Consider the following 15,777-nt stretch of genomic DNA (forward strand, 5'->3'; position numbering starts at 1 on the left):
TTGGAAAGGTGGGACTAGAAGCTGCTCGCCCTCGACACTACTCGCTCAAAGCTAAGTGCTATCCTTCGATTTATGTGCTTCAATCTAATCGTTTTACAGCTTTCTTTAGCCCTTCTCAATCGCAGTTAGTTAGTTAGTCTTACTGAAATTACAAAGCAACTCACTCTCTCTGTTTCACCACTTTACTTTCAGCTAGCTAGCTGCTAAGCTAGTGAGGCTAAGCGAGACCCGGTCCAAAGTCCCCGGTTCCGTAGACAGCAAGAACTCGACCCGGTGAAAGAAAATATGTGAGTATGGCTTTCTGTTCCTCATGCACCCTTCTCATGGATAGGTTGGCCCTACTAGAAGACCATGTCCGCCAGTTAGAGCAGAGTAACTTCGTAACTTGTGACGCCGAGGACACTTTTGCTAGAGTTAGCTGCAGCGAGCTAACTAGCCCAATTTGTAGTAGCCCTAAACGTCTTACAAGCTACTGTGAGCTATTTATGACACATAACAGATTTAGCCCTTTAGCTCGTCCTACACCCCAGTCAACTGGCCACCACACATTAGTTATAGGGGGCTCCATCACCTGGAGCATACAGTTTATTTAACCAGCCCACAATTAAGTGTATTCCCGTGGCCTGAGCACCCGACATTGCAGTTAATCTTAGGGAGCTCACTCGCAACAGGCCGAGTGAACACATACGACAGGCTACTCGTACCACTAACTACTTGAACATAGTTGTACACGTTGGCTTCAATGACACTAAGATGAGTCAGTCAAAAATTACAAAGAGGGACATAGCTCATACTTGTAATCTCAACAGCAAGATGGCTCAGCATCAATTACTTGTCTCGGGCCCCTTTCCTGTGAGAGGCAATGATGAGCGATATAGCAGATTAGTCTTGCTAACAGTTGGCTGGCTAGTTTTTGTAGAGAAAAGGGTCAAGGGTTTATTGACAATTTGACCCTCTTACTTTGGCAAACTGGGCTTGCTGAGGATGGACAGTCTTCACCCTAACCGAGAAAGCGCCATCACTCTTACTAGTAACATAGATCACTATTTGAGTCACACTTGACTAACTACATTAGAGCAAGCCCGGACACAGGCAATTAGAGCGCTTGTTAGACCGAGTGAGGAGTCAGTTAAGAAAGAACTAACCAACTCCAGGCTGAAAAATTCCTACACTAATAGCATTTCTCGTAAAATAATACATAACTCACACAATGTTTTTTCTCTAGTGACTGTGCCAGAGGCAGACATGCATTAAACCAGGGGTGTCAAACTCATTTAGCTCAGATGCCCGATGGAGGAACATTTGTGCACACGTGGGCCGGACTATTAAAATCAAGGCATTAAAACTAAAAAAATAAAGACAACTTCAGATTGTTTTCTTTGTCTTACTTTGGCCAAAAATAGAACAAACACATTCTGAAAATATTACTATAAAAATATAGAAAAAATACCGGCAGCGGTAAAGTTTAGATCCATGAAGTAAAGAAGAAAGTGAATGAATGTTTATAACTAAAGACATTTAAATATGCATACAAATTTGTTTTATTTTGTATTTATTTTATTTTTATGAATTAAGTCATGTTTATTATAACCTTTTTCCAAAACACAATATAGAATGTGAGATATAACAGGATAATGCGTACATTCATCATTTGTTTTCAAAACGATTACAAAAAAGTGGGACCCCAAAATAGTACTGTGGGACCTCATTTTTATGATTTGATGGGGTCCCTGGGACATGAAATACATTTTGCCTCTCATCCGAGCAGGCTTCGATCACGTCATGCTCAAACTACTTAGGACAGCTGTAGTAGGCCGTCCTCTTCACGTGTCTTCCTTACATTTCCTTTGCATGTCCTTACTGTCTGACACGTTGCATGCCCTGCATATCTTTCTTGCTACAGTATATGTCCACTGTCTTCCACACGGCATGGATGTCCACACTACGTGTTCCTGCAGGTACCTAAGGCTGAACATGAAAGTGTGCCAACAATTCATTGAAGTAACGGTCAAAGTAGGATGTCGCTTCATGAGGACATGATTATTACAGCAAAATATATATGTGTATTGTTCGCTATTTTTCATAGCGAATTACTTAAAAATGATAAACAGTTTAGTTTTTACCGTATCATTCCGACAATTCAGATGCCAATTTTTTACCGTTAAATTTGAATTTTATTTTTTTTTACAGTGAATTACTGCAAATAGAAAAAAACAGTACTACTTATATTATTACTGTAAAATTTGAATGATTGAGCTGCTTGTTTAACATAAAATCAACTGACTTATGTTCCCCTGTGCATTACTGTACATGGAAAAACGGTACTATGTTTGTTTTTACAGTAAAAATTTTAGCAACAGTTTTACCGTAAAACATAATTGTTTTTGTCCTTGTTTTTATAGTGCATTACTTTAAATGAAAAAAAAGCACTATTAATTTATTGTAAGATTCTAGCGACTGAACTGTCAGTATTTTATCGTATAATCGACTGTAAATGTTTTTACAGTGCATTACTCTAAATGGAAAAACTACCACTTGTATATTTGCAGTGGTGGCTTAGTGGAGAACTACCAGCTCTTTTTTTTTTGTTACCGTAAAATGTCTTTTTTAATTTTTATTTATTTTTTACAGTGCATTACTGTAATCGTAAAAATGGTACCACTCTTATTTTAGCAGTAACATTTTGGTTACCGAGTTTGTTTGTTTTTACCGTAAAATCTACTGAGTTTTTTTTAATGTTACTGCACTGTACTTTAAATCGAAAAACGGAACAAAGGTTTTTTTCACAGTAGAATTCTGACGAATTACTGCAATTTTTTATCATAAAAATGTGAGTTTGCGTGTGTGTGTGTTTGTGTGCGTGCGTGCGTGCGTGCGTGCGTGAGTGTGTGCGTGTGTGTGTGTGTGTGTGTGTGTGTGCGTGCGTGTGTGTGTGTGTGTGTGTGTGGGTGTGTGGGTGATTTGGAAGCTGAACCTGACCTCCCACTCACCCTACGACGTGTCACAACATGTTTGTGGACCTTAAGTTAAAAAAACAAACCAAAAAAAAAAACATGTCTCCTCCCTGCTGGCGCACAAAAAGGAGGTGACTTCCATCAGCTTCTTCACTTCCCTGCAAGCAAACATCTCCTCTTCTATCTTCTGAGGACCTGGCAAGTTGTAACGATGTTCTCTGGGCTGCATATTGAGTGCTGCATGCCGTTGACATCTTCGAGAAGCTTCTTCTTCCATTAACAACTTGCTGGTCTCCTCAGCTGACAAAAATTAGAGAAGCTGCGCTCCTTTTCAGCACCGCGGACAGCGCCTCTGCCTGACGCGCAACGCCTTCCTTCCTACCTTCCTTCCTCCCTTCCTTCCTTCCTTCCTTCCTTCCTCGCCCCCTCCTTTCCTTCCTCCATTCATTCAGCCGTGCAGGACCATTCCGGAGGATGTGTGCCGGCTCAGCGCTGCTTCGCCAGCCCGCTGGAAGCTGAGCAAGCTCGGACAGGTAAGAAGACATTTGGTACAACTTTTGATGCTCAGACTGTTTTGTACTATTTGATGTGTTTTTATTCTACATTGAATGTATTCACGTGTTAGATATATGTAAATACCTATAACTGCTCTTGATAAATAGGATTATATTTATTTATTTTCTTTTGTTGTGTTTTTTAGAGAAAATTCAACATTTGCAATATTAACACTTGTATTAGTGCCTAATGACGTGACCGTCGCACCATGATGGACATAAAACATGTTACCATTTATTTGTTATTATTTCAGGCGTCATAAAATGCAAAAATAAGTTCAGTATATTTCAGACAGAACTGTAAAAAATGCACAAAGAAGAAAAATAGTCTTGTCACCTGTTAATTTTGAATTGATGCTGTAAAGGAGAGAGTTTAGTTTTTGTTGATAGATTATTGATCATTTATTTCCATTTATTTGTTGACTTGGCTGGTAGAGGAGATGCAGATATTAATGTGTGGCGGACAGATTTTGTCACTGAGCTCCTCTTGATTGTTTGCTCTTTCTTCCTCGTGGCACACGGTTGTGTGTACTGTAGTGTGTCTGCGTGCATGTGTGTGTGTGTGTGTGTGTGTGTATGTGTGTAATTGTATGTGTACACTGTGCCAGCATTTATCTTCTATTGTGCACCTGATGCACATTACAACATCTGCTGCATCCTCACAATGATACTCACTGAGGTCAGAACAACATGACAATGAATGATGATAACAAACAATAACAAATACATAACTAAAAGGCACACAGCTTCCCATTAATTTTGTATTTATTATAATTACTTAAAACATTTATTCTGTGTGCAAGTATATCATTTGAAGGATTTTTGTTCATAAAAAAGAATGAAATAGTAATGTGTTAGAGTTATGTTGTTGGTTAAAAGCACATTTTCTTGATTCATTTAATTATTAAAACCTATCATTTAGTTTACCTTACAAGTGGATGTGACTGCATGCTGTAACACATTTTTTCACGAATTCATACAAAATAATTGACAATGAGTCAATTAGTTTAAAAAACACATGTTTTTGTTGTGTTTTTAAATGTTATTTCTATAACTATATAATTAACCCACCGAAATGTTAAAAAAAAATAAAAATACGAAAAGCAGATTATCCACAACCACATTGTGCTTTGTAGAATAATAACATTAACAATGCCTGAAAATAACTGTAAGTATAATGTAATAAATAATAATCATATGAATAATAATATCATAAGTAATATAAAAATCTGTTTTAACATTTCTGGTTTTACAAAATAAAAATGCTAATATTTATTAGCAAAAACAAAATGTAATGATAAAGTTCATAGAAACATATCTAACTTACATGTACATCAACAAAAAAAAGTTTTTTTTTTTTTAACTGCTCAAATCTGTAAGAATAATTGCAAGACAAATGAGGAAAAGCAGAATAAATTACAGGTAAACTGTACTAATACATAAAAATATACAATTCATATTAATGTGGCCAATATATTACACCTATGAATGATATTGTTGAATTAGACTGAGTGTTCTTTTTGGATCTTATTAGGTCAGATATGTCCAAAAATAAGCACATATGCTAGAAATGTAGAAACAGCTGAATAATTTATACTAATAATAATATTGCAGACGTTTAACTATTGATAAAAACATGTTTTAGCCTCATCACAAATACAAACCCCGTTTCCATATGAGTTGGGAAATTGTGTTAGATGTAAATATAAACTTAATACAATGATTTGAAAATCATTTTCAACCCATATTCAGTAGAATATTCTACAAAGACAACATATTTGATGTTCAAACTGATAAACATTTTTTTTTTTAGAATTTGATGCCAGCAACACGTGACAAAGAATTTGGGAAAGGTGGCAATAAATACTGATAAAGTTGAGGAATGCTCATCAAACACTTATTTGGAACATCCCACAGGTGAACAGGCAAATTGGGAACAGGTGGGGGCCATGATTGGGTATAAAAGTAGATTCCATGAAATGCTCAGTCATTCACAAACAAGGATGGGGCGAGGGTCACCACTTTGTCAACAAATGCGTGAACAAATTGTTGAACAGTATAAGAAAAACCTTTCTCAACCAGCTATTGCAAGGAATTTAGGGATTTCACCATCTACGGTCCGTAATATCATTAAAGGGTTCAGAGAATCTGGAGAAATCACTGCATGTAAGCAGCTAAGCCCATGACCTTCGATCCCTCAGGCTGTACTGCATCAACAAGCGACATCAGTGTGTAAAGGATATCATCACATGGGCTCAGGAACACTTCAGAAACCCACTGTCAGTAACTACAGTTGGTCGCTACATCTGTAAGTGCAAGTTAAAACTCTCCTATGCAAGGCAAAAACCGTTTATCAACAACACCCAGAAACGCCGTCGGCTTCGCTGGGCCTGAGCTCATCTAAGATGGACTGTTACAAAGTGGAAAAGTGTTCTGTGGTCTGACGAGTCCACTTTTCAAATTGTTTTTGGAAACTGTGGACGTCGTGTCCTCCGGACCAAAGAGGAAAAGAACCATCCGGATTGTTATAAGCGCAAAGTTGAAAAGCAAGCATCTGTGATGGTATGGGGGTGTATTAGTGCCCAAGGCATGGGTAACTTACACATCTGTGAAGGCACCATTAATGCTGAAAGGTACATACAGGTTTTGGAGCAACATATGTTGCCATCCAAGCAACGTTACCATGGACGCCCCTGCTTATTTCAGCAAGACAATGCCAAGCCACGTGTTACATCAACGTGGCTTCATACTAAAAGAGTGCAGGTTCTAGAATGGCCTGCCTGTAGTCCAGACCTGTCTCCCATTGAAAATGTGTGGCGCATTATGAAGCCTAAAATACCACAACGGAGACCCCCGGACTGTTGAACAACTTAAGCTGTACATCAAGCATAAATGGGAAATAATTCCACCTGAGAAGCTTAAAAAATGTGTCTTCTCAGTTCCCAAACGTTTATTGAGGGTTGTTAAAAGAAAAGGGGATGTACTACAGTGGTGAACATGCCCTTTCCCAACTACTTTGGCACGTGTTGCAGCCATGAAATTCTAAGTTGATTAATATTTGCAAAAAAAAAAAAAAAGTTTATGAGTTTGAACATCAAATATGTTGTCTTTGTAGTGCATTCAATTGAATATGGGTTGAAAAGGATTTGCAAATCATTGTATTCCGTTTATATTTACATCTAATACAATTTCCCAACTCATATGGGAATGGGGTTTGTACAAATATCAAAGTGGACTTCCTTGTATTGTTTCATTTTCCACATTGTTCTCTAGATTGGTTTCCAGGGACTAAAATTGACCAATGAACAGATCACTTCTATTGACGTTAGACAACTTTTGTCAAAGTGATAAGATGATGAATAATGCATTGACCAAAAAGGACAATAAAAAGCCTGCGAGTCCCCCAGAAAAAAAAGTGTCATCACGTCTTGCAGGAACGACATGAGCAAGACAAAGCTGGAGGATGAATGTTTGATGAGGACCAAGAGGATGAAGAGCACATGCAAGGGAATCCCTACTTTTCCAGGTGGAGAAGTGGGGGGTGCAGTGGAAGGTGAAAGCTCGGACAGGAATGAGGAATATTCATTGTGGAATAATGTGGTTTCCATGGTGATCGGAGAAGCATGAGAAAAAATACACTCTCACCGACACCGCTTGCAAGGACACACATCACAGAATGTCTATTTCACTGACTTGCTAATTGTATGCGTGACCTTATTAGCAAAGGTCAGACCCTCTCATTTTTAGGAGAGGCATTTCCTGGTGTTGATGATGGCGGTGGGAAATGAGCTCATTCGTGTGTTTCAGAAGAAAAAGCAGATCGGAAATAAATGAGAAAAGTGTCAGCTGATCTTGTTTTGGAGAATTTCGTTAATTTATTATTGGGAGGGTCGATTGATCCAAACATCGATAACAGCGGATAATGTATGAATTTTCCTCTGGATTTAATTATTAATTATATAAATTGTTTTAAGAAGACTGTCGATTTTGCAGTAAAAACTTTACATTTACAAAATGTTACTGTAAAATATAGTTGTTGTTGTTTTTTTGTTTTGTTTTTTACAACATTTTACGGTAAATGGAAAAACAGTGCCACTGTTTTTTTTTTGGGGGGGGGGCGGGGGGGGGGGGGGGGTAATGAAAAAAGCTGGCAGCTTAGTTGCCAAAATGTTTGTGTTAAATTGACATTGGTTTTTACAACATTATATTGTTAATGGAAAAACAGTACAAGTTCTTTTTTTTTCTGGCAAGTTAGCTGCCAGTTTTTCTACCTCAAAAACAAACGTACCGTCTTTCCATTTACAGTAATACACCGTTAAAAACAACAACCGTAGATTTTACAGTCAAAAACTGGCAGCTCAATTAACAGAATTTTAACGCATTACAGTAGTAGTTTTTAAATTTCAATTTCCAGTAATATGCTGTAAAGAACAACGTAAAATGTATTGCCATTTTTATTAATTTGATGGGTAGTTTGCTGTAAAGTTAAGTATTTGTATTTATTTTTATTTAGACAAAAAATGTTTGGAATGTATGATAATATAGTGTAATATTTGGTGCAATAATGGACACATCAAAGTTGAAAAGGCATGCAATTTCAAGCAGTACATATATTTTTTCTGTCAAAATGAAAAAAATCCATTATATTTAGTGAGAAAATATTAAGTACTTTTACTTTTACAGAAAGTGAAAACAATGACAGCATTTCAAACCAAAAGAAGCACGGTTGGTGCACGTGTGCTCATGTTATGTTAATTATATTTCCATTAAATATATGTAATTCTTAATATAATATCATGCAATAGATTTTATATTTCTTTTTTTTTTAACATTTAAATTGAGTTCTAGCATCAACACGCTGCATCCATCCAGCCATGAAAGTCTGATAACATTTTACTGTGCGATTCTAGTCTCTTTATCATTTTACTGTATGGACAAGCGGTAGGAAATGGATGGATGGATGTATGGTTCAGGTCTTTTTACCATTGATATCATTTCACTGTATGGTTCAAGTCTCTTTAACGTTAATATCATTATATTTATTGTTCAAGTTTAATAATAATAATAATAACTGGGATTTATATAGCGCTTTTCTAAGTACCCAAAGTCGCTTTACATGTAGAACCCATCAATCATTCACACCTGGTGGTGGTAAGCTACTTTCATAGCCACAGCTGCCCTGGGGTAGACTGACGGAAGCGTGGCTGCAATTTGCGCCAACGGCCCCTCCGACCACCACCTATCATTCATCATTCAATTCACCGGTGTGAGTGGCACCGGGGGCAAAGGGTGAAGTGTCCCGCCCAAGGACACAACGGCAGAGATTTTTGGATGGTAAGAGGCGGGGAGCGAACCTGCAACCCTCAGGTTTCTGGCACGGTTGCTCTACCCACTACGCCATGCTGCCCCAAGTTTGAAGTCTCTTTACCGTTGGTATCATTTTATTGTATGGTTTAATTATCTTTACCGTTGGTATTGATTGATTGAGACTTTTATTAGTAGATTGCACAGTACAGTACATATTCCGTACTATTGACCACTAAATGGTAACACCCCAATACGTTTTTCAACTTGTTTAAGTCGGGGTCCACGTTAATCAATTCATGGTATCATTTTATTGTATAGTTTAATTCTCTTTACCGTTGATATCATTTCATTGTATGGTTTAAGTCTTTTACCGTTGATATTGTTTGACTGTATGGTTCAAGTCTTTTTACCGTTGATATCGTTTCACTATATGGTTCAGGTCTCTTTGGCGTGATATCATTTTGCTGTGTAATTCAAGTTTGAAGTCTCGTTATCGTTGGTATCATTTTACGGCATGGTTCAAGTCTCTTTAATGTTAATATCATTTCACTGTATGGTTCAAGTCTCTTTACCATTGCTTCCTGTTGGGGGAGTCATTCCACAGTGGACCCCCAGATGCCTCCTCCAGGCTTCACATGACCTCTACTTCAGCACTAGGGGTGGTATGATCATAATAGTTCACTTGAATTACATATTTCTTCTGCCCGTCGCTTACCTCACTTTCCGTTATCTTCTTCTACCGCCCACTCGCATCTGCTATTCTTTTTCCGTATTCCTTTTCTTGTCCCCCCGCTCCCACCACCACCGACAGTCTGACTTGAAGTGAGAAAGAGGGTGCTGGGATTTATGTTCCTGAATTAAAAAAAAGGCCATCTGCTGAAGGAAGCAGAGATGGCCGCACAGGAGGAGAAAATACAATTGTTAGTGGAATGTCACTGAAATAATAATATATTATGGTACTTGAAGTTTAGCTTTAAAGGAGTAGCAATAAACACATAGTTCATAACTCTGTGGTGCTTGTGTTTGAGAACATTTATTAATGGCAATGTCTGTCATGTTTTTGGACGAGAAAACGTATAACTAATACACACCGCACACATTCTTTCACACACGCACACTCATATATGTATATGTAAATATGTATGTATGTATATATATATATATATATATATATATATATATACACACACACACGTATATATATATATATATACACACACACATATATGTATATATGTATATATATATATATATATATATATATATATATATATATATACATACTGTATATATATACGTGCACCAAACACTTTTTAGTTTAGTGACAGAAAACACCTGTGAAAATCACTTTTCAATAATTGTTCATATTATTCTTAGTAATGATGTTTTTGATAATGTGTATTTAAATAAGGTTAAGTTAAGTTAATAAGTTAAGTGTATTAATGACAGCACATTGCTATAGCCTCCTGAGGACCTGCATCCATTCCAGTGGACATTTGTATTTTGCGTAACAGGATGCTGGTTCTCTCAGGGACTTTAAAATACTTGTGGATGCTTTTATTTTATTTTATTTTTTAAATGTTTCATTTGATAGGAAAAAAATAATACACGTAATGAGAAACCGACACTCATCTTAGATGATGAGCTCGGGCCCAGTAAAGCCGGCGGCATTTCTGGGTGTTGTTGATAAATGGCTTTCGCTTTGCATAGTAAAGTTTTAACTTGCACTTACAGATGTAGCGACAAACTGACAGTGGTTTTCTGAAGTGTTCCTGAGCCCATGTGGTGATATCTTTTACACACCGATGTCGCTTTTTGATGCAGTACCGCCTGAGGGATCGAAGATTACGGGAATTCAATGTTGGTTTTCGGCCTTGCAGTGATTTCTCCCGATTCTCTGAATATTTTGATGATATTACGGACCGTAGATGGTGAAATCCCTAAATTTCTTGCAATAGCTCGTTGAAAAATGTTGTTCTTAAACTGTTCGACAATTTGCTCAGGCATTTGTTCACAAAGTGGTGACCTTCGCTCCATCCTTGTTTGTGAATGACTGAGCATTTCATGGAAACTGCTTTTATGCCCAATCACGGCACCCACCTGTTCCCAATTAGCCTGTACACCTGTGGGAAGTTCCAAATAAGTGTTTGATGAGCATTTCTCAACTTTCTCAGTCTTTTTTGCCACTTGTGCCAGCTTTTTTGAAACATGTTGCAGGCATCAAATTCCAAATGTGCTAATATTTGCAAAAAATAACAAAGTTTTCCAGTTCCAACGTTAAACATCTTGTTTTTGCAGTCTATTCAATTGAATATATATGTTGAAAAGGATTTGCAAATCATTGTATTTTGTTTTTATTTATTTATTTTAGACAACGTGCCAACTTTACTGGTTTAGGGCTTTGTAAGTAAAATTTGAGGTCCTTAACCTACAGGGAGGTCTTGGGGGCAAACTGTGATTTCCACTCCAACAAAATCCTTTTACGAGCTAGTAAGGATGCAAAGGCAATTCTATCCTTAAAACTGCTTAATTTGGGGGGAGTTTGGTAGAATTGCAAAAATATCCAATTCTGCGCAAGGTGTCAACTTTAAATTTAGTGCATCTGCAAGATGTTTAAAAATATTATTCCAGTAGGCTTTCAGACAGGGACAGGACCAGAACATGTGTGTCATGTTTGCGGGAGTCAATTGACCTCGATTACATGTGTCTGCAATATTAGCATACATTTTGGAAAGTTTAGAGTTAGCAAAGTAGGTGCGGTGGACAACCATAAACTGTATCAGATTAAGCTTTGAGCAAGATGTGCAATCGTTTATGTGTATCAATGGAGATTTCCAGTCACTGTCATCCAAAACTTTGCCTAATTCTGCTTTCCAGTCCTTTCTATAGATGTCTCTTTAAAGGTGGGAGATTAGGATGTAAATTTGAGAAATGGTGCCCTTCTGATTTGTGGAGATTTCCAAAATTTAGTCTATTACTGATTGAGGTGAACTACTGGGAAAATAACTGCTATTTGATTTAGCGAAGTTACGGACTTGAAAGTAACAGAATAGGTGAGAGTTAGGGAGATTAAAAGTTGCACATAGTTCACTGAAGCTAGCAAAGACATAGCTAATATAAAGATCCAGGCCTGAGCTCTGCCATCGAGAAAAAGCTTTATTCGAGAAAAAGCTTGATCTGTGTTTGGAATAAGAAAGAGATCATTATTATGAATGGGGCTGTAGTTAGATAATCCTCGCAGTCCAAAAGTGCATTTAATTGAGACCAAATTCTAAGAGTGGAGATAACAATTGTGTTACATGTAAACTGGGATGATCTAAAAGGCAGTTTTGATGTAAGCAGAGCAAGGCGCGAGGTAGAACATGATTCAGCTTCCAGTCTGCTCCAGCTCAATTCAGGTTCGCGGATCAAGAAAATCATTTTGTGTATGTTGGGTGCCCTATAGTAACATCTTAAGTTAGGGAGTGACAAACCACCTACAGATCTTTGCCTCTGTAAAGATTATCCCCTTATCCTAGGAGTTTTGCTTTTCCAAATAAATGATGAGATTAATTTATTTACAGTATTAAAAATGGAGTTTAGTAAAAAATTTGGGAGGCAGTGAAAAAAATACAGAAATGTAATTAACCCTATGCAAACGATTCCACTTTTCCAGATCAGATTTAATCTTGTCAATTAGGGGTGTAAAGTTATTCTTGTAGAGATCTGGCATTTTATGACAGTATTTTAAGCTGTTCTTAGACATTTTAAATGAGAGATAGGCATCGGGAATCTCAAAAGCTAAGTCATTTATGGGGAAACACTCACTCTTAGAAAAGTTAAATTTATAACCTGAAAAAGTTCCAAAAGTGTTGAGCAGTTCAACTATCTTAGGGATGCTAGGTATTGGATCCGAAATGAACACAAAGTGTATGTTCCGAATCGCATCTGCTGATTGCTTTGCTAAAACTAGCCGATTTAAGTGCAATAGATAGAGGTTCAATTGCCACTGCGAACAAAAACGGGCTCAGAGGGCACCCTTGATGGGTTCCCTTGCTAAGTGTAAATTATTGAGATTTCAACCAATTGATGCTTATGGATGGAGAGTATAATAGTGCTATCCAAGATATGTAACTAGACCCAATGCACAACATTCTTAAGACTTCTAACAAATAACTCCATTCCACCCTGGAATGATGGGGGAAAAAAATATTTCAATGAGGTGTCGTATGTTGGAGAAAGTGTGTCGGTTTTTCATAAACCCTGTTTGGACTGGTGAAATGATACTTGGCATATTTGTTTAAAGTCGCAAAGCCAGTGCTTTTGCTAGAATCTTATAATCAACATTTAGAAGAGAAATGGGGCGATAGGAACTTAACCTGGTTTCAGTAATAAGGTTATCGATGCCTCCGTGAGAATTTGAGGTAGTACTCTCTGGTCCAAAGAATCATTGAACATGTCTAAAAGGAGAGGAGCTAACTTATTGGCAATTTTTTTTTTTAACTCTGTAGGATAGCCGTCTAGCCCCGGGGCCTTACCACTATGTGTTAATTTAATTGAGTCTATTATTTCACAACTCTCTAAAGGTCGATCCCTTTCGCTCTTCTGAGCATATAAGTGTGGAAATTTTGGGTTGTCCAGAAAACTCATCATAGCTGTTTTGTCAGTTGGAGGTTGAGAGGTACCGTATTTTCCGCACTATTAGCCGCACCTAAAAACCACAAATTTACTCAAAAGCTGACAGTGCGGCTTATAACCCGGTGCGCTTTATATATGGATTAATATTAAGATTCATTTTCATAAAGTTTAGGTCTCGCAACTACAGTAAACAGCCGCCATCTTTTTTCCCCGTAGAAGCGGAAGCGCTTCTTCTTCTACGGCAAGCAACCGCCAAGGTAAGCACCCGCCCCCATAGAAGAGGAAGCGCTTCTTCTTCTACTGTAAGCAACCACCCGCCCCCGTAGAAGAAGAAGAAGCGCGCGGATATTACGTTTCATTTCCTTTGTGTGTTTACATCTGTAAAGACCACAAAATGGCTCCTACTAAGCGACAGGTTTCCGGTTCATGAAAAGACGCAATCTCTCCATCCGCACACGGACTACTATTTCACAGCAACTGCCTAAAGACTTTCAAGAAAAGCTGGCTACTTTCCGTGCATATTGTAAAAACAAGATAGCTGAAAAAAAGATCCGGCCAGAGAACATTATCAACATGGACGAGGTTCCACTGACTTTTGATATTCCTGTGAACCGCACTGTGGATACAACGGGAGCACGTACGGTGAATATTCGCACCACAGGGAATGAGAAGTCATCCTTCACTGTGGTTCTAGCTTGCCATGCTAATGGCCAGAAACTTCCACCCATGGTGATATTCAAAAGGAAGACCTTGCCAAAAGAGACCTTTCCAGCCGGCGTCATCATAAAAGCTAACTCGAAGGGATGGATGGATGAAGAAAAGATGAGCGAGTGGTTAAGGGAAGTTTACGCGAAGAGGCCGGGTGGCTTTTTTCACGCAGCTCCGTCCATGTTGATATACGACTCCATGCGCGCCCACATCACGCTGGTTTTTAATATATTATTAAAGTTTGACTGACCTATCTGACTGTTTTTTTGACATTCCCTTTAGCGCAGTTAGATGCGGCTTATAACACGGGGCGGCTTATAGGTGGACAAAGTTTTGAAATATGCTGTTCATTGAAGGCGCGGCTTATAACCCAGGGCGGCTTATGGTGCGGAAAATACGGATTTCGAGTAAAAGGTTTAAAGGTCTCGTTTATGACTGAAGGCATTACTGTCAATTCACATGACGGAGTTCCAATCTGTTTAATTTGCAGGGATATGGATTGTTTTTTAATTTGACGTGACAGAAGGCGTCCTGCCTTCTCGCCATGTTCATAAAAAACTCCACGAGTTTTTAAAATAAGTTTTTCGGTTTCTTGTGTTGACATTGAGATAAATTTCATTTTAAGGTTTTGTCTCTCTTTATCTAATTCAGGTGATAATGCTAATTGTCTGTTCAATTCTGTTATGCTCTCAATGAGCTGATTCTGTTTTTGTTTTTTCATTTCATTAAATTTTGCACAGTACGATATAATCTCTCCTCGGACTACCACCTTTAATGTTTCCCAAAGTAGGGATGGGGAAATTACATCACTCTTGTTAGTAATAAGGAAATCATTATTTACTTTAGAGATACTCCTCTCTGAGCTGCCACCTTACCGTGGTAGAGGAGTTTGTGTGTCCCAATGATCCTAGGAGCTATGTTGTCCGGGGGCTTTATGCCCCCAGGTAGGGTCTCCCAAGACAAACTGGTCCTAGGTGAGGGATCAGACAAAGAGCAGCTCGAAGACCTCCATGACGAATAAAAATAAAGGACCCAGATTTCCCTCGCCCGGACGCGGGTCACCGGGGCCCCCCTCTGGAGCCAGGCCCGGAGGTGGGGTACTTATGGCGAGCGCCTGGTGGCCGGGCCTGTCCCCATGGGGCCCGGCCGGGCACAGCCCGAAGAGGCAACGTGGGTCCCCCCTCTAATGGGCTCACCACCCATAGCAGGGGCCATAGAGGTCGGGTGCAGTGTGAGCTGGGCGGAAGCCGAAGGCAGGGCACTTGGCGGTCCGATCCTCGGCTACAGAAGCTAGCTCTTGGGACGTGGAACGTCACCTCGCTGGGGGGGAAGGAGCCTGAGCTAGTGCGCGAGGTCGAGAAGTTTCGGCTAGATATAGTTGGACTCACTTCGACGCACAGCAAGGGCTCTGGAACCAGTTCTCTCGAGAGGGGCTGGACTTTCTTCCACTCTGGCTTTGCCGGCACATGAGAGGCGACGGGCTGGGGTGGCAATTCTTGTTGCCCCCCGGCTCAGAGCCTGCACGTTGAGTTCAACCCGGTGGACGAGAGGGTAGCTTCCCTTCGCCTTCGGGTGGGGGGACGGGTCCTGACTGTGGTTTGCGCTTACGCGCCAAACTGCAGCTCAGAGTACCCACC

General features: G+C 39.0%; 1 protein-coding gene across 2 annotated transcripts in view; it reads left to right on the forward strand.

The window, feature by feature from the left end:
* The first annotated feature begins 2,999 nt into the window (after positions 1-2,999).
* The window catches only part of grm2a (glutamate receptor, metabotropic 2a), a 156,039-nt gene continuing 143,261 nt past the window's right edge, over positions 3,000-15,777 (forward strand). The window contains exons 1-2 of one of the 2 annotated variants that reach the window (XM_061932583.2): positions 3,414-3,487; positions 6,943-7,061. The gene's annotated coding sequence lies outside the window, so the exon portion shown is untranslated. Of the gene's footprint in view, positions 3,488-6,942; positions 7,062-15,777 lie in introns of both variants that reach the window. The other variant, XM_061932582.2, reaches the window with a different exon arrangement.

This window comes from Nerophis lumbriciformis, linkage group LG38, assembly GCF_033978685.3.
Source record: "Nerophis lumbriciformis linkage group LG38, RoL_Nlum_v2.1, whole genome shotgun sequence".
Classification (NCBI taxonomy): domain Eukaryota; kingdom Metazoa; phylum Chordata; class Actinopteri; order Syngnathiformes; family Syngnathidae; genus Nerophis; species Nerophis lumbriciformis.